The sequence below is a fragment of the Cucurbita pepo genome, chromosome LG15, assembly GCF_002806865.2.
Source record: "Cucurbita pepo subsp. pepo cultivar mu-cu-16 chromosome LG15, ASM280686v2, whole genome shotgun sequence".
Lineage (NCBI taxonomy): Eukaryota > Viridiplantae > Streptophyta > Magnoliopsida > Cucurbitales > Cucurbitaceae > Cucurbita > Cucurbita pepo.
Window position 1 is genome coordinate 4,467,565 of NC_036652.1, and position 21,659 is coordinate 4,489,223.

At 42.8% G+C, this 21,659-nt stretch overlaps 11 non-coding genes across 11 annotated transcripts; 1 reads left to right on the plus strand and 10 right to left on the minus strand.

The window, feature by feature from the left end:
• The first annotated feature begins 8,118 nt into the window (after nt 1-8,118).
• LOC111776534 lies at nt 8,119-8,258 on the plus strand. Its single transcript, XR_002812268.1, has one exon. It is a non-coding gene; the product is annotated as a small nucleolar RNA Z247 (small nucleolar RNA).
• A 6,837-nt stretch (nt 8,259-15,095) lies between these two features.
• TRNAL-UAG lies at nt 15,096-15,175 on the minus strand. Its single transcript has one exon. It is a non-coding gene; the product is annotated as a tRNA-Leu (tRNA).
• Nucleotides 15,176-16,210: 1,035 nt separating this feature from the next.
• Nucleotides 16,211-16,290, minus strand: TRNAL-UAG. The gene has a single exon. It is a non-coding gene; the product is annotated as a tRNA-Leu (tRNA).
• A 465-nt stretch (nt 16,291-16,755) lies between these two features.
• Nucleotides 16,756-16,835, minus strand: TRNAL-UAG. The gene has a single exon. It is a non-coding gene; the product is annotated as a tRNA-Leu (tRNA).
• Nucleotides 16,836-17,918: 1,083 nt separating this feature from the next.
• TRNAL-UAG lies at nt 17,919-17,998 on the minus strand. Its single transcript has one exon. It is a non-coding gene; the product is annotated as a tRNA-Leu (tRNA).
• Nucleotides 17,999-18,461: 463 nt separating this feature from the next.
• TRNAL-UAG lies at nt 18,462-18,541 on the minus strand. The gene has a single exon. It is a non-coding gene; the product is annotated as a tRNA-Leu (tRNA).
• Nucleotides 18,542-19,034: 493 nt separating this feature from the next.
• On the minus strand, nt 19,035-19,114 carry TRNAL-UAG. The gene has a single exon. It is a non-coding gene; the product is annotated as a tRNA-Leu (tRNA).
• Nucleotides 19,115-19,577: 463 nt separating this feature from the next.
• TRNAL-UAG lies at nt 19,578-19,657 on the minus strand. The gene has a single exon. It is a non-coding gene; the product is annotated as a tRNA-Leu (tRNA).
• A 584-nt stretch (nt 19,658-20,241) lies between these two features.
• TRNAL-UAG lies at nt 20,242-20,321 on the minus strand. The gene has a single exon. It is a non-coding gene; the product is annotated as a tRNA-Leu (tRNA).
• A 493-nt stretch (nt 20,322-20,814) lies between these two features.
• On the minus strand, nt 20,815-20,894 carry TRNAL-UAG. The gene has a single exon. It is a non-coding gene; the product is annotated as a tRNA-Leu (tRNA).
• Nucleotides 20,895-21,387: 493 nt separating this feature from the next.
• TRNAL-UAG lies at nt 21,388-21,467 on the minus strand. Its single transcript has one exon. It is a non-coding gene; the product is annotated as a tRNA-Leu (tRNA).
• Nucleotides 21,468-21,659: the final 192 nt, after the last annotated feature.

The window sequence follows — 21,659 nt, forward strand, 5'->3', positions numbered from 1 at the left end:
GCACCGCTGGTTTTTTGTTGTACCAGGCCTCATATGGCGTCTTCCCGTTGAGGCTTCGGCACCGCTGGTTTTTTGTTGTACCAGGCCTCATATGGCGTCTTCCCGTTGAGGCTTCGGGTTGGTGACCGATTGAGAAGATAGACGGCCGTCATTACTGCCTCTCTTCAGAATCTCCCAGGCATCCCAGCCGTCACCAACAATGACCTCGCTGTCCCGACGATGGTCTTGTTTCGGCGATCCACCACTCCGTTCTGTGCATAACGCTCGCATCTTCTTCTCACATTCTCCACCACTCCGTTCTGTGCATAACGCTCGCATCTTCTTCTCACATTCTCCACCACTCCGTTCTGTGCATAACGCTCGCATCTTCTTCTCACATTCTCCACCACTCCGTTCTGTGCATAACGCTCGCATCTTCTTCTCACATTCGGCCTCCGCTCACGCTTTAATGCGCTTAACCGCCTCTGCCGCCTAACTTTTCGCTTGCAGGGTCAGCCACATGTTCGAGACTGACGGGTAGTTTAAGTGGTGCACCAACTCCTCCTTCTGTAGCTTTTCTAGAGCAGGAAAGTTTAAGTGCCCGTACCTTACGTGCCACCTCCAAGTTACCTCTTCGGTCTTGGCCGAAAGGCTGACGGGTTGCTCTATCTCTAACTCCAGCATGTAAAGACGGTTTGTCGTGCGTCTTGCCTACGGGAGACGCCGTCGTTGAGGTGCCGAGATCGAACACAATTCGAGCACTGGATCGGCCTGCCATTGGTCGACTCCTTCTTTTGATCCCCATCTTTCCCGCGCGTACTCCAGCCGATCTCCCGATTGTTTCTCCTTCCTCTGTTTCGAGAGCATGCCATAACACAACCCTTGCGACTGTAGGTTGATGGAGTTGCCGGCACTTGGTGGTGGTGGCTTGAGGAGTGAGCGAACCTGATCGAGTGGACCCCACGATGTGGGGCTGCTTATTTTCGAACTTTGCATTTTCTTCTACTCGAACCTGAGACCTGTGTGTTGTTAGGTCGACACTCTAACTACTTGAACTATTCAACTTGATTGTTGATAAATTGGCAATTTTGTAATGATATACTACCGATCGCTTCAACGAGACTCTGATACCACTTGTTGACTCTAGCAATTCGGAGGACAATGTCGACGAAAAATTGGCCGAAGGTTTCTTCGAAGGAAAAATTAGCGGAAGTAAAAGGAGAGAGAGTGAGAGATTCGCTGAGATTTGCTGAAGACTCGATATTTATTTTCCTTCAGTTGAATGGTTTAAATAACCCATCTAATTACAAAAATAGAAAACTAATTATACAAAAATAGAGAGGTGGACGAAGACTTCGCCCAAATTGGCCAAAAAATGCCACCTAGAATTACGCTCTTCCATTGGCGTGAATTCAAATGTCTTGAGAAACCTAACTAAATAAGGAATGGCTTTTATTTAACATGACATAGTAAAGACCAAAATCATGTCGACGACGAAGTCGACACCCAAATCACAAGCCGACTGACTTACTTTAATAGAGGAGGAAATGTTGTTCCTCACAGAAGTCCCTGACACCGTCCGCTTCCTGGAAGCACAAGTGACAAAATTGAATGGAAAAGTTGAAGAAATTGATGCAATGGACAACTGCCTGGATGGGCGGCCTATCAAAGAACTAATGTTTCGAGTGGTCTTGCTCGAAGAATGAGTTGCTCCTACGAGCAGCTCAAGGCCTGCTGGTAGCCCTAATAGCTCTGTCGCGCACAAGGAGGGACGTGACAAAGAGTTCGATGAGCTATAAAAAACCATGATGAAGTTGTTTAATGGATTAGCTGATGAATTCAGAACAATGATCGATGTCATCCAAGAAAAGATGGTCGAGATGAACATCCGAATTGGGGTGACCATGAAAGCCATGAAGAATGTCACAGCAGGGCAAACTCATACAAGATCCAACAAATTGAAGTTTCCAGACCCCATACCCTTCAAAGGGAACCGGGATGCCAAAGAGTTGGAGAACTTCATCTTTGATATCAAACAGTACTTCAAAGCCACAACGGCCTGTACCAACGACAAAAGTTAGAGTAGCCTCAATGCATCTCATAGACGATGAAAATGGATTATGCACCATCGATTCGAGGGAAGACTTCAAGAGAGAGTTGAGGGACCAATTCTTCCCCGAAAACGTAGAATACATAGCAAGGGAAAAACTAATAGCATTAAAACAAACTGGAAGCATAAGGGAATATGTGAGACAGTTCTCGACCCTGATGCTAGATATCAGCGACACGTCAAAGAAAGACAAGGTATTCCTCTTCATAAATGGGTTGAAATCGTGGGCCAAAACAAAAATATACAAGAAAAAGGTTCAAGACCTAGCCACCTCAATCGCCAGCGCCGAAAGACTCTTAGACTTTGGAAGCGGCGCGAGCTTCCAAGAAAACACAACATAAACCCCAAACACTGGGGGCAAAGCATATAAGCCGCCGGGTCATCGAAACGTAGGCCTCAATAGGCCAAATGGAAATAACGACAGACCAAATGGATGGGCAGATAGACCTCCTCAAAACAACCAAGCGGGGACATCTCGAGGACCTTACCCTCAAAAGAACTACACGACGACACCTTTACAGTGCCTGTTGTGTAAAGGCCCCTACAAACTGTCCTACTGTCCTCACCAGGCCTCTCTTAGTGCACTCCAAGTGTCCATTTAAGATAGCAACGACACAGGAGTCAAGACTACGCAAGACAAGAGGGAAGATCAAGACAACCCCTGAATGGGTGCGCTTAAATTCTTGTCAGCCCTCCAATGGAAGGTCGACCCAAAGGAGATAATAGAGAAATGACTTATGTTCATTGACGCAACATAAACTCACGATCGAGAAAGAGCACCTTGATAGACTCAGGTGCCACCCACAAATTCATCGCCGACCAAAAATCCCAAAGATTGGGACTCACCATAGAAAAGGATCCTGAAAAAATGAAAGTTGTCAACTCCGAGGCCTTGCATCAACTTCCTTGGACATGTCATCAGTTATGGGTAGATCGGAATGAATAGCTACAAGATAAAAGCTATCCAAGAGTGGAAAATTTCTACTTCTGCATCTGCTTTATGATCCTTCCTAGGATTGGCGAACTATTATAGGTGATTCGTCGAACGGTTTTCACAACGAGCCGCCCCATTAACAGAACTTCTGAAGAAAGACCACTCTTGGTCATGGTGAAATGAATGTCAAATGGCCTTCGAAGATCTAAAGGCAACCATAACGAAGGGTCCTGTCCTCGAATTGGTGGATGTTTCTAAATCATTTGAAATAAAAACAGATGCTTCCGACTTTGCCCTAGGTGGTGTCCTTATCCAAGAACGTCACCCTATCACTCATTAAAATCGAAAGCTCAATGATGCAAAAAGGACGTAAACTATCTCTGAAAAAGAAATGCTAGCTGTAGTTCATTGCCTACAAGTCTAGAGACAGTACCTCTTGGGATCACAATTCATGGTGAAGACGGATAATAGCGCCATTTGCGACTTCTTCGATCAACCAAAGTTGACGGCAAAACAAGCTTGGTGGCAAGAGTCGTTGGCTGAATTCGACTTCAAATTTGAACACAAGACAAGGAAGAGTAACCAAGCAGCCAACGTGCTAGGTCGGAAGGGAGAACATGTGGCCCTGTGCATGTTAGCCCATATTCACTCAAGTAAGATCGATGGATCGATGCACGACATCATCAAAGAACATTTACATAGAGACCTGTCAGCCAAAGCCGTTGTTGAACTTGCCAAAGCTAGGAAGGCACGACAGTTTTGGGTCGAGGGAGACCTTCTAATGACAAATGGAAACATATTATACGTCCCAAGAACAAGAGAACTAAGGAAGAAACTCATTCAGGAATGCCATGATACTTTATGGGCCGGACACCCTGGGTGGCAATGAACTTATGCCTTAATAAAAAAGGGTATTTCTAGCCAAATATGCGGACGACATAATGCAGTATACCAAGACGTGTCTCATCTGCCAACAGGACAAAGTCAAGAAAACCAAAGTCTCAAGACTCTTGGAACCTCTACCCGTGTCAACAAGGCCTTGGAAAAGTGTCTTTGGACTTCATAACACACCTCCCAAAAGTCGGGAAGTATGACGCCATCTTGGTTATCATAGATCGATTCTCGAAGTACGCAACGTTCGTTCCTACCCCCAAATTATGCTTGGTCGAACTAACAACCCAACTATTTTTCAAACACATTGTGAAGTTATAGGGCATTCCGTCGAGCATCATCAGCGATAGGGATGGTAGATTCATTGGCACATTTTGGACTAAGCTATTTGCCTTCTTGGGAATGACTTTAAACATCTCCTCATGCTATCATTCTCAAACCGATGGATAGATAGAGCGGTTCAACTGCTTGCTCGAAGAATACTTACGTCACTTCGTCGACGCTTGTCAGAAGAACTGGATACAATTGCTAGATGTCGCTCAATTCTGTTTCAATTGTCAAACGAGTTCGTCTACAGGAAAGAGCCCCTTCGAATTGTAAGTGGACAACAACCGGCCTTGCCCCATATTATTGATCATCCTTATGTAGGAAAGAACCCTCAAGCTCAAAAGCTTCACTAGAGAATAAAAGCAGACAACAGATATAGCCCAGGCGTATTTGGAGAAAGCTTCCAAGCACATGAAGAAGTGGGCAGACAAGAAGCGTCGCCCCCTCCAATTTCGAGCAAGAGACCAAGTCCTCATCAAGTTGAGGCCAGAACAGATAAGATTCCGCGGTCGAAAGGACCAGAGACTAGTTCAAAAATATGAAGGCCCGGTTGAAGTCCTAAAAAAGATCAGGGATACTTCTTACAGAGTTGTATACCCACATGGATGAAAATCCACCCAGAAATTCATGTGAGCAACTTGAATCCCTATCACCCTGATCCAGATGACGATCAACGAAATGTAATCACAAGACCGAGCATCGATCTTAAACAAAGAGACACCAAAGAAATAGAGGAGATCCTAGCCGACAAGGTTAGGAAGATAGGAAGACGGAGGATTCGCGAATTCCTTGTCAAATGGAAGAATCTCCCTACGGAAGACACAGTTGGGAACGCGCCGAAGATCTGGACTCTGCTGCTACCCACATTGCCAGGTTTGAAAATAGTCGGTTGACAGAGACGTCAACCAATTAGGTGGGGGAGGATGTCACGGTCATGCTCTATTGACTTTTGGCAATTAAGAGGAGAACGTCGACGGAGTAAAAAACGGCAAAGGAAAACTTCTGAAGAAAATAACGAAAAACAAAGGGAGAGAGAAATATTTGCGTTGAAGACCCGATTATTATTTCTAATTCAGTTGGATATTTCAATAAAAAATTTAATTCTAAAAATGGAAAGTAGTGGGCAACTTAATTAAAGGCTGCCACTCGACGTGAACTTTCCACTCACTCTAATTGCATGGATTTAAGAGAAAAGATAGTTACCTAAAAACTAGGAACGAATTTCAAACTAGGGATTTACCTAACAATCTTCTACTAAAGCCCTATGGTATATGTCTACCATATTGTTTTAACTCCGATTTGAGTCCTATGGCTCAGTGTCCTGGCGGCATGTCCTCTAGACTCCACGTTCGAGCTCGCGCGCCGCCAGTTCAGGTGGTTCACCTCCTCTCAGTAGGTCTTCCATCCTCCGGTACCTGGCCACAAGATCATCATCATGATCGGCATCCAGCGTCGAATCTGCAATTCGTGGTGTTGCAAACTCCACTGGTTCAGGGGGTGTAGCCGGAGTTGTGGTTGGGTTGGCGTAGGCATGCTAGGTGCAGCTGCTGGCGACGGTGACAGTTCCTAATGCTGCGCTCCTCCTTCTCTCAGCTCAGTAACGAGGTACTCCACCGTGAATTGATTTGGGTTTCGGTCTTCCTCGGTCACGTTGTTCCACTACCAGAAGGTGCTCTCGTCAAAGATGACGTCACGCGACACTTGAGCTCGCCCCTTCGCAGGATCATAGAGCCTGTACGTCTTACTCCCAGGTTTGTACCCGATGAAGACGACCTTGAGCCCCCTGGGATCGAGCTTGGCGAGGTTGGGATGCGCTACCTTCATGTATACGACGCAGCCGAACACTCGGAGATGATGTACCACTGGCTTCTTGTTGTACCAGGTCTCATGTGGCATCTCCCCGTCGAGGCTTCCCGTTGGCGATCGATTGAGGAGATAGACGACCGTCATTACCGCGTCTCCCCAAAATCTCCCAAGCATCCCGACCATCATCAGTAATGACCTCGTTGTCCTGACAATGGTCTGATTTTGACTCTCCACCACTTCGTTCTGTTGGGAGAAGTAAGGCGCCGTTAAGTGTCGTTGTACGCCGAACTCGTCGCAGTACTTACCGAAACTTGCCGAGGTGAATTCTCTACCTTGGTCCGTGTGCAACACTCGCATCTTCTTCCCACATTTGGCCTCTATTCGTGTTTGAATGCGCTTAACCGCCTCTGCCGCCTCACTTTTCGCTTGCAGCAGGATCAGCCACATGAAGTAGCTTTTGTCATCGAGTAGCAGGAGGAAGAGGGTCTTGCCGCATGGGTTCTCCGGCTTGATGGGCCAACAAATATTGCCATGCACGAGCTCCAATGGCTCACCGGTGCAGTAGGATACCTGAGACGGAAAGGGGGTGCGCCTTTATTTGCTGATGAGGCACCCGTCGCACAACTTGTTCACGTACCTTTATTATTGCTCATTCAGTTGAATATTTAGAGGAGAACGTCGATGGAGTAAAAAACGGCTGAAGGAAATCTTCTGAAGAAAATAACGAAAAACAAAGGGAGAGAGAAATATTTGCTCTGAAGACCCGATTATTATTTCTCATTCAGTTGAATATTTAAATAACAAATTTAATTCAAAAAATGGAAAGTAGTGGGCAACTTAATTAAGTCCCACTCACCCTAATTGTGTGGGTTTAACAGAAAAGATAGTTACCTAAAAACTAGAAATGAATTTCAACCTAGGGATTTACCTAACATGCTCGTCCAAGGTGTGTTGCCCATGACCGCATGCCCATGACAAACCAAACCCTTTATATCTTTCCATGTTGTAGTGTTTTACTTTTGTCTTTCTAGGACGTATGACGTTTTGGAAAAATCATGTCTAGGCCTACCAGACATGAAATGCCTCAAAATGTACTACAAGGAATATGACTAGTTGTCAACTTCTCCCTACCCGATAGTTATATGCAGTAAGCCGTTGTTGTTGACTTCTGACAATCGCGAGGAAATCGTCGATGGAATAAAAACGGCCAAATGAAATTTGTTGGAAGAGAAAATAACGGCACTAACATTGAGAGAAAGTATGCACTGAATACTCGATGGATTTCATTTCTCTATAGTTAGGATATTTAAATATCAAATTACATCTAAAAATGGAAAGATATGGGAAACTTAATCCAGGCGCTTCCACTCGACGTGTACTTCCCACTCACTTTAATTGTGTAGGTTTAAAGTTACCTAAAAAATAGTTAATTAAAAATTAAGGATCACTCTCCGTGAAAGGCAGGGATTTATCTAACAGTTGTTGCCTTTTGCTTACATCCTATATAACACCCATCTCAATTTCTCCAATCTTGCTTTCAAAACTCTCTTTCGAAATCTCTCTGCCCCCGTTTTCTAAAACTTTCTTCTTGAACAGGGGCAAGAGGCTCGAGCATACGTCGCTTGGCCGTAGGCGACGCAAGAACGAATAGGCTTTACTTGTTGTCTTTGACTAAGCGAATGTGAGTAAATCTTTATGGAGGAAAAAGCTGAACAAATTGTTGGGAGAAGAAAATAACCAAAAAACAAAAGAGAGAGACGGTATGCGTTGAAGGCCCCATGATTTTATTTCTCATTCAAGTTGGATAATTAAATAACAAATTACATCCTAAAAATAGAAAGAAGTGGGCAACTTAATTAAAGCTCTTCCACTCGACGTCGACTTCCCACTCACTTTAATTGTGTGGGTTTAACCGAAAAATAGTTACCTACAGAATAGTAACTAAAAACTAAATAATTTTCAACCTAGGGATTTATCTACATAACTCACTTGTTGCTAGGAAGGGAGTGCCGCACAATCGCAAGTCCACTGCCATCAAAGTGCGATTGTGACATTGTCCGCCACAGGCTCTGCCTTGCGGGATGATGGCATGATCGCGTATCTCCTCGCTGGTCTTGACCCTGACTATGATCCCTTTGTCACCTTGATGACTACCAAGAGTGAAGCCCTCATGCTTAATGATGTGTTTGGACATCTAATGACGTTTGAAACTCGCCAACTACAATGCCAGATTGAATTGTAGTTAAATCTTGGATCTTCAGCCCAAGGTGGCGCGCGCTCCAGTCCTGTTGGTGATCGTCGTGACCCTTCTGCTCATTTTTCTTGCCAGATCTGCGGCAAAGTGGGGCATACTGTCGTTCAATGCTAGCATAGGATGGATGACTCCTATCAAGATGAACCTCCTTTTGCGACACTAGCGGCTACTTCCTTTTACAAGATTGAAACAAATTAGTACAGTGACATATGCGCCACTGATCATATCACCAATGACTTGGATGATCTCGTTATGCGTGAATGTTATCATGGAGTAGAACAAGTTCAAGTCGGCAATGGAGCAGGTTTGTGTATTTTGCATACTGGTCATTCTTCAATTAATACTGCTGATCGTCCTATTGCATTGCGTAATATTTTGCAAGTGCTTGAAATTTCCAAACATCTTCTTTCCATTCATAAACTTTCTCGTGATAATGACGTATTCTTTGAATACCATCCTTGAAATTTTTCTAGTAAGGATCGACGGTCGAGAAAAAGTCTTAAGTAATCTGATGTCGATGATCTCAAGCATGCCTTAGTTAGTAGATCTAGTACTCACGCTCAATGTCATACACGTCTTGGACATCCTTCATCTCAAGTAGTAAAGTTAATTTTTCGTCTCAATAATATTTTGTGTGATAGTGAGTCACCTTTTCGAGTTTGTAATGCGTGTTAGTTAGCACAAAGTCATTAGTTACCATACATTAGTTCTTTTCATAGGTCTTCATCACCTTAGGAACTAACTCTTTGGATACTGTAGCACTACCTCGCAACGGCTAGTACGGCTGTCCCCTCAATTGTGGATCCTACACCTGCTACTCATCCGTAAGCTACTCGATTAAAGCATAATATCAATTAACCCAAGGTGCGTAAAGATGGAACAGTAACATATTCTGTGGTTCGTGCTGATCTTAACGTTAATGATTTCAAATGGGTTTTCAAACTCAAGCTAAAGCCAGATGGCTCTCTTGATCATTACAAAGCACGCCTGGTTGCTTAAGGGTTTAAACAACAGTATGACGTTGGTTATGATGATACCTTCAATCCAGTTGTTAAGCCTACTACCATTCATCTCTTATTAACTCTTGTTATTTCTTGTGGTTTGGCTATTCGACAGATTGATACTCAAAATGTTTTTTCATGGTTTTCTTAATGAAGATGTTTATATGAAGCAGCCCCCTGGATTTTTGGATTCTCAAGATCCTGGTTATCTCTGCAAGCTCGATAATTCGCTTTATGGCCTCAAACAAGCTCCGCGTGCCTTGTTTTCTCGCCTTAGCTCCAAACTATTATAGCTGGATTTTACACCTTCAAAGGTTGATGTCTCTTTTCATTTTTAACAAGGCAGGCATTTAAATTTGTATCCTTATCTATGTTGATGACATTATTATCACCAGCTCATTTTCTAAGGCTACTGAGAAACTTCTTACACAACTTCAGGATGATTTTGCAGTCAAGGATCTCGACACTTTGAGTTATTTTCTTGGGATTGAGCTCTGCCATACTTCCAATGGACTTGTTCTGACACAAAAATACATTCAAGATTTATTGTCCAAAACCAATATGCTTAGCTCCAAAGGTGTGCCCACACCTATGCTTCCTAGTGAGTTGTTATTGGATGGTGGTGAAAAGCTCTCGCCTGAGGATACTACTCGCTATCAGAGTGTCATTAGTGCTTTCCAATATTTATCTCTGACACGTCCTGATATATTCTTTTGTGTCAAGAGAGTGTACCAGTTCATGTCTAACCCAACTTCTGTACAATGGGCAGTGGTCAAACGAATTCTCTATTATCTACATGACACTATTGATATGGACTTGTGTCTTAAAAAGTCCAGCACTGATTTGCTTTTGATAACGTGACCATATCGCAAAGGAACATTTTTTAAGAGTGATACTCTATTCATGCCTAAAGTGACCCGAGATCTTCCACCACGTCGTGCTTCTTGAGACTCATATTTTCCTCTTCTAGGTGGGTTGCCCTACACCATGTTTTTAGTAGAATGTCACATTCGAACCTTATATTTCCTTCACCTAGATGAGATGCCCTAGCCACGTACACTGGGAGATCTCGTGGGTAAACATCATCCTCACGTACTCTGGGAATTGAAGCAATTCTATGTTGGATGACCTCCTAAAAATATTTCTAGGGTGCATGTGAGTTAGGACAAAACATGTTGGAAGAACTTGTGTTAGTCTGTGGGGATAGTCTTCACTCTTAAGAAGTGAGATTGACCGCCGCCCAATGTACAGAAGGTTATGTGTCCTCGAGAAAGTCATCGAGGATGATTACTAAGTTAAGTGGGGGAGAACTTCACAACCTCACTTTGAGAATGTAGGTTGTGACCCCCACTCCCAAGAAAGACAAGGGGTGACCCTCAAATGGCACCCATCCGGCAACAAGAGGGCCAAGATTGAGAAGTCTCATAACGCGACCGAGGAGAATGGTGCATCATGCAACACACCTAGATTATGAATTGAAGCTAAATTGAGGAATAAACAAGTTTAAAGAGAACGAGACAACAGGAGTGTCGAAGACAAGTTCAAAGAGGGTCGAGTTTTGGCCTTGACACATAACCTTAGAAGTCAGAATTTTGATATGAGTTTCGACAGGTAGCTCGAGAGTGAAGTCCCTCGAGAGACAAAGCCACAAAGTCAAGTGAAAAATGTGAATGGAGATTGAGTACCCCTTAAGGTTTATCGTGAGCGTGTCAAGATCACACGACCGTACATTTAAAAAGCTATAACCGTGACACGATGCAATGGTCGAAGTAGGATTAGACTCTTTCCATAGTAGATGCATTTAAAATTCATGAGGTTGAAAGCGATACATAACAAGCTAAAAGATAATATGTGCTAGCAGCGGGCTTAAGGCTTTACAAAAATTAAAATAAATGACAACTGTGGGATTTGAACCCACACAATTTTATACCAGAGCCTAAATCTAGCGCCTTCAACAACTCAGCCAAACTGTGTTTAAACTAACAAAGATGGCCGAGCTATCTCAAGACATGAGCTTGTATCGCGATGCAAGGGTCGTCTCATTGGAAATCGAGATGACGATGAGATTAAACGTTGTTGTGTCGCACACATAGGTGGCGTGTGCAGTCAAAAAAGTTTTGATTCTATAAGAATGATGTTTGAATGTCGAAGGAAAACCTTGCCGAAGGCTTGACAAAGCCACAAAGCCGGGTAAAAAATGTGAATGGGGATTGAGTACTCCTTGACACAAGGCTGCACAATTGAAGAAGTATGACCGTGACACGATGCAATTGTCGAAGTAGGGCCAGACTCTCTTGACAGTAGATGTGTTTTAAAATCGAGAGGCTGATAGCGATACATAACAAGAAAAAATAGACAATATCTGTTAGAACCGTTTTAAAATTGTGATGCAGACAAAAAACGTAACTAGATGTGTTAACAGCGGTCTTGAGGCTTTACAAAATATTAAAATAAATGACAGCTATGGGATTTAAACCCATTGCCCTTTCGGAACAGAGCCTAAATCTGGCACCATAGCTCACTCGGCCAAACTGTCCAGACAGATGTGTTCGAACAAATAAAGATGATCCAGCTATCTCGAGACATGAGATTGCATCACGATGCAAGCGTCTTATTTTTGGTAACTGAGATGACGATGAGATTCAAAGTTGTTGTGTTGCACACGATTAAACATGCATGCATAGGCAGCGTGTGTGATCAAATAAGTTTTAATTCTATAAGAGTGATGTCTGAATTTCGAAGGCTAACCATGCCTAAGGTTCCACAAAGCCACAAAGTCGGGTGAAAAATGTGAAGGTGGATTGAGTACTCCTTAAGATTTTTTTGCAAGCGTGTCAAGATCACAAGGTCACACAATTGAAGAAGTATGACCGTGACACGACGCAATTGTCGGAGTAGGGCCAGACTCTCTCGAATGTAGACGCGTTTTAAAATCGAGAGGTTGACAACGATACATAATAAGCAAAAATAGATAATATCTATTAGGTTATGGTTATATCCGGTAAAGCTATATTTGGTAAAGCTATATATAGTAAAGCTATATATGGTAAAACTATATCCGGTAAAGCTATATATGGTAAATAGCTATATATAGTAGATGGCTAAATCTAGTAAAGCTATATATAGTAAACTATACCATATATATATCTGGTCCGGTAGAGCTTTGAAAATTTACTTTTCTATTCTCTGTACTCTCTCTTGTTGTACATACCTGAAGTCATCAATAAAAATCCTTTTAGCCAGAGTTCTCCTTGCAATTTTCTCTATCATTCTCTTTGTGTTCATCTAGATCGAGCGTGTGCGTTGTTGTGCGATCCTAACAACTGGTATCAGAGCTAACGATTGATATCGATCCTAACAACTGGTATCAGAGCCAAGCGGAAGTTAGAGCCAGGCAGAAATCAGAGCTAGGCGGTGTCAGAGCCAGGCGAAAGTCACCACGATCTGTGAAGATGGAAAATTCAAAGATTGGAACTGAGAAGTTCGATGGATGCGATTTTGGTTTCTGGAAGATGCAGATTGAAGATTATCTGTACCAGAAAGATCTTCACGAACCAATGTTGGGGGTGAAGTCGGATACCATGACCACGGAACAGTGGAAGCTCAAGGATCGACAAGCCTTGGGGCTGATCTGGTTGACGCTATCCAGAAACGTGGCGTTCAACATTATCAAGGAGAAGACAACGTCAGGTCTGTTGAAGACGCTGTCGAATATGTACGAAAAATCGTCGGCCATGAACATGGTGTATTTGATGCGGAGATTGTTATGAGTCCTTATGAGAACTGTGTTACGAGCAAACAGAAACGAGTTAGCTTCACAAAGACTGTTAGAGAATTGAAGAAAAGTACCAGAAGCGTCGCTGAAACTCCAGAGGGGGTTGTGTCGGCCGGAAGCGTCGCTGAAACTCCAGAGGAGGTTGTGTCGGCCGGAAGCATCGTTGAAACTCCAGAGGGGGTTGCGTCGACCAGAAGCGTCGTTGAAACTCCAGAGGGGGGTTGTGTCGGCCGGAAGCATCGCTGAAACTCTAGAGGGGCTTGCGTCGGCCGGAAGCAGGGTCGCTGAAACTCCAGAGGGGGTTATGTAGGTCGGAAGCGTCGCTGAAACTCCAGAGGGGGGTTGCGACGGCCAGAAGCAGCGTCGTTGAAACTCCAGAGGGGGTTGCGTCGGCTGGAAGCGTCGCTGAAACTCCAGAGGAGGTTGCATGGGCTGGAAGACTCTTGTTGAAACACCAAAGGTGAAGCAAGTGGGAGTTGATGTTAAGTTGCTCAAAGATTCACAGAGTGATGTTGTAGCGGATACTCAAGAAACTCCTGAGACTCTTGCTGAGAAACCAGAGGTGAAGCAAGTGGGAGTTGAGGTTGAGTTGCTAAAAGATTCACATAGTGATGTTGTAGCAGATACTCAAGAAACTCCTGAGACTCTTGCTGAGAAACTAGAGGTGAAGCAAGTGGAAGTTGAGGTTGAGTTGCTAAAAGATTCACATAGTGATGTTGTAGCAGATACTCAAGAAACTCCTGAGACTCATGCTGTTGGCGAGGAACCCGGTCTATCATTCAAAACACAGAAGGCGATGCCATTTCACTCGGAGGTTAGTTGAAGATGGTGATGTGTTTTGAGAAGATAGAGGGTGCAAAGAATCCAGCAAACATGTTGACAAAATGTGTTGATGTTGGAATATTGAGGTTGTGCAAAACCTCAATTGGTATGGTGCAGTGAAGATGCTCATGGTCGTTTGAGAGTGAAATTCTTGGTTGACTAGATCAGTCTCCAAGTGGGAGAATTGTTTGGTTATGGAGCCTGATACTTATTTATAGCTTGGTCAACGGTTATATTCGATAAAGCTATATTTGGTAAAACTATATATAGTAAAGCTATATATGGTAAAGTTATCTCCGGTAAAGCTATATATGGTAAATAGCTATATATAGTAGATGACTAAATCTGGTAAAGCTATATATAGTAAACTATACCATATATATATATGGAAGCTATATATAGTAAAGCTATATATGGTAAAGCTATATCCGTTAAAGCTATATATGGTAAATAGCTATATATAGTATATAGCTAAATCTAGTAAAGCTATATATAGTAAACTATACCATATATATATATCTCGTACCCATATATATATCTGGTCCGGTATAGCTTTGAAAATGTACTTTTCTATTCTCTGTACTCTCTCTTGTTGTACATACCTAAAGTAATTTTCTATTCTCTGTACTCTCTCTTGACATACCTGAAGTCATCAATAAAAATAATTTTAGCCAGCGTTCTCCTTGCAATTTTTTCTATCCTGTTCTTTGTGTTCATCTAGATCGAGAAAAACTGATATCAGAGCTAACGACTGATATCGATCCTAACAATATCTGCTAGAACCGTTTTAAAAGACAACAAAACGTAACTAGTGTGCTAGCTCGAGAACAACTGGTATCAGAGCTAACGAATGATATCGATCCTAACAATATCTGCTAGAACCGTTTTAAAAGACAACAAAACGTAACTAGTGTGCTAACAACTGTCTTCAGGCTTAATTAAAATAAATGACAGCTTGTGTTCATCTAGATCGAGAAAAACTGATATCAGAGCTAACGACTGATATCGATCCTAACAATATCTGCTAGAACCGTTTTAAAAGACAACAAAACGTAACTAGTGTGCTAGCTCGAGAACAACTGGTATCAGAGCTAACGAATGATATCGATCCTAACAATATCTGCTAGAACCGTTTTAAAAGACAACAAAACGTAACTAGTGTGCTAACAACTGTCTTCAGGCTTAATTAAAATAAATGACAGCTGTGAGATTTGAACTCACACCCTTTCGGACCAGAGCCTAAATCTGGAGCCTTAAACCACTCGGCCAAACTGTCCCGACAAATGTGCTCGAACACACAATGATTGTCGAGCTATCTCTAGACATGAGATTGCATCACGATGCAAGGGTCGTGTTGTTGGGAACCTAGACGACGATGAGATCCAACGTTGTTGTGTCGCACATGATTAAACATGCATGCATAGGCGGCGTGTGTGATCAAACAAGTTTTGATTCTATAAGAGTGATGTTTGAATGTCGAAGGCAAACCTTGCCTAAGGTTCCACAAAGCCACAAAGCCGGGTGAAAAATGTGAATGTGGATTGAGTTTTCTTTAAGATTTTTTAGGAGCGTGTCAAGATTACGAGGTCGCACAATTGAAGAAGTATGACCGTGACACGATGCAATTGTCGGAGTAGGGCCAGACTCTCTCGATAGTAGACGCGTTTTAAAATCGGAATGCTGACAACAAAACGTAACTAGATGTCTTAACAACTGTCTTAAGGCTTAATTAAAATAAACGACAGCTGTGGGATTTGAACCCACGCCCTTTCGGACCAGAGCCTAAATCTGGCGCCTTAGACCACTCAACCAAATTGTCCCGATAAATTTGATCGAACAAACAAAGATTGTCGAGCTATCTCAAGACATGAGATTGCATCACGATGCAACGGTCGTGTTATTGGGAACCTAGATGACGATGAGATTCAACGTTGTTGTGTCGCACACGATTAAACATGCATGCATAGGCGACGTGTGTGTTCAAACAATTTTTGATTCTATAAGAGTGTTGTTTGAACGTCGAATGCAAACCCTTCCTAAGGTTCCACAAAGCCACAAAGCCAGGTGAAGAATGTGAATGTGGATTGAGTATTCCTTAAGATTTTTTGCGAGCGTGTCAAGATTACGAGGTCGCACAATTGAAGAAGTATGACCGTGACACGATGCAATTGTCGGAGTAGGGCCAGACTCTCTCGACATTAAACGCGTTTTAAAATCGAGAGGTTGACAACGATAAATAATAAGCAAAAATAGATAATATCTACTAGGAACGTATGTGCTAACAACTGTCTTATGGCTTAATTAAAATAAATGACAGCTGTGGGATTTGAACCCACGCCCTTTCGAACCAAAGCCTAAATCTGGCGCCTTAGACCACTCGGCCAAACTGTCCCGACAAATGTGCTCGAACACACAATGATTGTCGAGCTATCTCTAGACATGAGATTGCATCACGATGCAAGGGTCGTGTTGTTGGGAACCTAGATGACGATGAGATTCAACGTTGTTGTGTCGCACACAATTAAACATGCATGCATAGGCGACGTGTGTGATCAAACAATTTTATATTCTATAAGAGTGTTGCTCGAATGTCGAAGGCAAACCTTCCCTAAGGTTCCACAAAGCCACAAAGCCGTGTGAAAAATGTGAATGTGGATTGAGTATTCCTTAAGATTTTTTGCGAGCGTGTCAAGATTACGAGGTCGCACAATTGAAGAAGTATGACCGTGACACGATGCAATTGTCGGAGTAGGGCCAGTCTATCTCGACAGTAGACGCGTTTTAAAATCGAGATGCAGACAGCAAAACGTAACTAGATGTGCTAACAACTGTCTTAAGGCTTAATTAAAAAATAAATGACAGCTATGGGATTTGAACCCACGCCCTTTCGGACCAGAGCCTAAATCTGGCGCCTTAGACCACTCGGCCAAACTGTCCCAACAAATGTGCTCGAACAAACAAAGATTGTCGAGCTATCTCGAGACATGAGATTGCATCAAGATGCAAGGGTCGTATTGTTGGGAACCTAGATGACGATGAGATTCAACGTTGTTGTGTCGCACACGATTAAACATGCATGCATAGGCGACGTGTGTGATCAAACAATTTTTTATTCTATAAGAGTGTTGCTTGAATGTCGAAGGCAAACCTTGCCTAAGGTTCAACAAAGCCACAAAGCCACAAAGCCGTGTGAAAAATGTGAATGTGGATTGAGTATTCCTTAAGATTTTTTGCAAGCGTGTCAAGATTACGAGGTCGCACAATTGAAGAAGTATGACCGCGACACGACGCAATTGTCAGAGTAGGGCCAGTCTATCTCGACAGTAGACGCGTTTTAAAATCGAGAGGTTGACAACGATACATAATAAGCAAAAATAGATAATATCTACTAGAAACGTATATTCTAACAACTGTCTTAAGGTTTAAATTAAAATAAATGACAGCTGTGGGATTGATTTGAACCCACGCCCTTTCGGACCAGAGCCTAAATCTGGCGCCTTAGACCACTCGGCCAAACTATCCCGACAAATGTGCTCGAACACACAATGATTGTCGAGCTATCTCTAGACATGAGATTGCATCACGATGCAAGGGTCGTGTTGTTGGGAACCTAGATGACGATGAGATTCAACGTTGTTGTGTCGCACACGATTAAACATGCATGCATAGGCGACGTGTGTGATCAAACAATTTTTTATTCTATAAGAGTGTTGCTTGAATGTCGAAGGCAAACCTTGCCTAAGGTTCAACAAAGCCACAAGGCCACAAAGCCGTGTGAAAAATGTGAATGTGGATTGAGTATTCCTTAAGATTTTTTGTGAGCGTGTCAAGATTACGAGGTCGAACAATTGAAGAAGTATGACCGTGACACGATGCAATTGTCGAAGTAGGGCCAGACTCTCTCGACATTAAACGTGTTTTAAAATCGAGAGGTTGACGATAAATAATAAGCAAAAATAGATAATATCTACTAGAAACGTATGTTCTAACAACTGTCTTCAGGCTTAAATTAAAATAAATGACAGCTGTGGGATTTGAACCCACGCCCTTTCGGACCAGAGCCTAAATCTGGCGCCTTAGACCACTCGGCCAAACTGTCCCGACAAATGTGCTCGAACACACAATGATTTTCGAGCTATCTCTAGACATGAGATTGCATCACGATGCAAGGGTCGTGTTGTTGGGAACCTAGATGACGATGAGATTCAACGTTGTTGTGTCGCACACGATTAAACAGGCATGGATAGGCGACGTGTGTGATCAAACAATTTTATATTCTATCAGAGTGTTGCTTGAATGTCGAAGGCAAACCTTGCCTAAGGTTCCACAAAGCCACAAAGCGGGGTGAAAAATGTGAAGGTGGATTGAGTATTCCTTAAGATTTTTTGCGAGCGTGTCAAGATTACGAGGTCGCACAATTGAAGAAGTATGACCGTGACACGATGCAATTGTCGGAGTAGGGCCAGTCTATCACGACAGTAGATGCGTTTTAAAATCGAGATGCAGACAGCAAAACGTAACTAGATGTGCTAACAATTGTCTTAAGGCTTAATTAAAATAAATGACAGTTGTGGGATTTGAACCCACGCCCTTTCGGACCAGAGCCTAAATCTGGCGCCTTAGACCACTCGGCCAAACTGTCCCGACAAATGTGCTCGAACACACAATGATTGTCGAGCTATCTCTAGACATGAGATTGCATCACGATGCAAGGGTCGTGTTGTTGGGAACCTAGATGACGATGAGATTCAACGTTGTTGTGTCGCACACGATTAAACATGCATGCATAGGCGACGTGTGTGATCAAACAATTTTTTATTCTATAAGAGTGTTGCTTGAATGTCGAAGGCAAACCTTGCCTAAGGTTCCACAAAGCCACAAAGCCGTGTGAAAAATGTGAATGTGGATTGAGTATTCCTTAAGATTTTTTGCGAGCGTGTCAAGATTACGAGGTCGCACAATTGAAGAAGTATGACCGTGACACGATGCAATTGTCGAAGTAGGGCCAGACTCTCTCGACATTAAACGCGTTTTAAAATCGAGAGGTTGACAACGATACATAATAAGCAAAAATAGATAATATCTACTAGAAACGTATGTTCTAACAACTGTCTTAAGGCTTAAATTAAAATAAATGACAGCTGTGGGATTTGAACCCACGCCCTTTCGGACCAGAGCCTAAATCTGGCGCCTTAGACCACTCGGCCAAACTGTCCCGACAAATGTGCTCGAACACACAATGATTGTCGAGCTATCTCTAGACATGAGATTGCATCACGATGCAAGGGTCGTGTTGTTGGGAACCTAGATGACGATGAGATTCAACGTTGTTGTGTCGCACACGATTAAACATGCATGCATAGGCGACGTGTGTGATCAAACAATTTTTTATTCTATAAGAGTGTTGCTTGAATGTCGAAGGCAAACCTTGCCTAAGGTTCCACAAAGCCACAAAGCCGTGTGAAAAATGTGAATGTGGATTGAGTATTCCTTAAGATTTTTTGCGAGCGTGTCAAGATTACGAGGTCGCACAATTGAAGAAGTATGACCGTGACACGATGCAATTGTCGGAGTAGGGCCAGTCTATCTCGACAGTAGACGCGTTTTAAAATCGAGATGCAGACAGCAAAACGTAACTAGATGTGCTAACAATTGTCTTAAGGCTTAATTAAAATAAATGAGAGTTGTGGGATTTGAACCCACGCCCTTTTGGACCAGAGCCTAAATCTGGCGCCTTAGTCCACTCGGCCAAACTCTCCCGACAAATGTGCTCGAACACACAATGATTGTCGAGCTATCTCTAGACATGAGATTGCATCACGATGCAAGGGTCGTGTTGTTGGGAACCTAGATGACGATGAGATTCAACGTTGTTGTGTCGCACACGATTAAACATGCATGCATAGGCGACGTGTGTGATCAAACAATTTTTTATTCTATAAGAGTGTTGCTTGAATGTCGATGGCAAACCTTGCCTAAGGTTCCACAAAGCCACAAAGCCGTGTGAAAAATGTGAATGTGGATTGAGTATTCCTTAAGATTTTTTGCGAGCGTGTCAAGATTACGAGGTCGCACAATTGAAGAAGTATGACCAGACTCTCTCGACATTAAACGCGTTTTAAAATCGAGAGGTTGACAACGATACATAATAAGAAAAAATAGATAATATCTACTAGAAACGTATGTTCTAGACAGCAATTGAAGAAGTATGACCAGACTCTCTCGACATTAAACGCGTTTTAAAATCGAGAGGTTGACAACGATACATAATAAGCAAAAATAGATAATATCTACTAGAAACGTATGTTCTAACAACTGTCTTAAGGCTTAAATTAAAATAAATGACAGCTGTGGGATTTGAACCCACGCCCTTTCGGACCAGAGCCTAAATCTGGCGCCTTAGACCACTCGGCCAAACTGTCCCGACAAATGTGCTCGAACACACAATGATTTTCGAGCTATCTCTAGACATGAGATTGCATCACGATGCAAGGGTCGTGTTGTTGGGAACCTAGATGACGATGAGATTCAACGTTGTTGTGTCGCACACGATTAAACATGCATGCATAGGCGACGTGTGTGATCAAACAATTTTTTATTCTATAAGAGTGTTGCTTGAATGTCGAAGGCAAACCTTGCCTAAGGTTCCACAAAGCCACAAAGCCGTGTGAAAAATGTGAATGTGGATTGAGTATTCCTTAAGATTTTTTGCGAGCGTGTCAAGATTACGAGGTCGCACAATTGAAGAAGTATGACCGTGACACGATGCAATTGTCGAAGTAGGGCCAGACTCTCTCGACATTAAACGCGTTTTAAAATCGAGAGGTTGACAACGATACATAATAAGCAAAAATAGATAATATCTACTAGAAACGTATGTTCTAACAACTGTCTTAAGGCTTAAATTAAAATAAATGACAGCTGTGGGATTTGAACCCACGCCCTTTCGGACCAGAGCCTAAATCTGGCGCCTTAGACCACTCGGCCAAACTGTCCCGACAAATGTGCTCGAACACACAATGATTGTCGAGCTATCTCTAGACATGAGATTGCATCAAGATGCAAGGGTCGTATTGTTGGGAACCTAGATGACGATGAGATTCAACGTTTTTGTGTCGCACATGATTAAACATGCATGCATAGGCGGCGTGTGTGATCAAACAAGTTTTGATTCTATAAGAGTGATGTTTGAATGTCGAAGGCAAACCTTGCCTAAGGTTCCACAAAGCCACAAAGCCGGGTGAAAAATGTGAATGTGGATTGAGTATTCCTTAAGATTTTTTGCGAGCGTGTCAAGATTACGAGGTCGCACAATTGAAGAAGTATGACCGTGACACGATGCAATTGTCGAAGTAGGGCCAGACTCTCTCGACATTAAACGCGTTTTAAAATCGAGAGGTTGACAACGATACATAATAAGCAAAAATAGATAATATCTACTAGAAACGTATGTTCTAACAACTGTCTTAAGGCTTAAATTAAAATAAATGACAGCTGTGGGATTTGAACCCACGCCCTTTCGGACCAGAGCCTAAATCTGGCGCCTTAGACCACTCGGCCAAACTGTCCCAACAAATGTGCTTGAACAAACAAAGATTGTCGAGCTATCTCGAGACATGAGATTGCATCAAGATGCAAGGGTCGTATTGTTGGGAACCTAGATGACGATGAGATTCAACGTTTTTGTGTCGCACATGATTAAACATGCATGCATAGGCGGCGTGTGTGATCAAACAAGTTTTGATTCTATAAGAGTGATG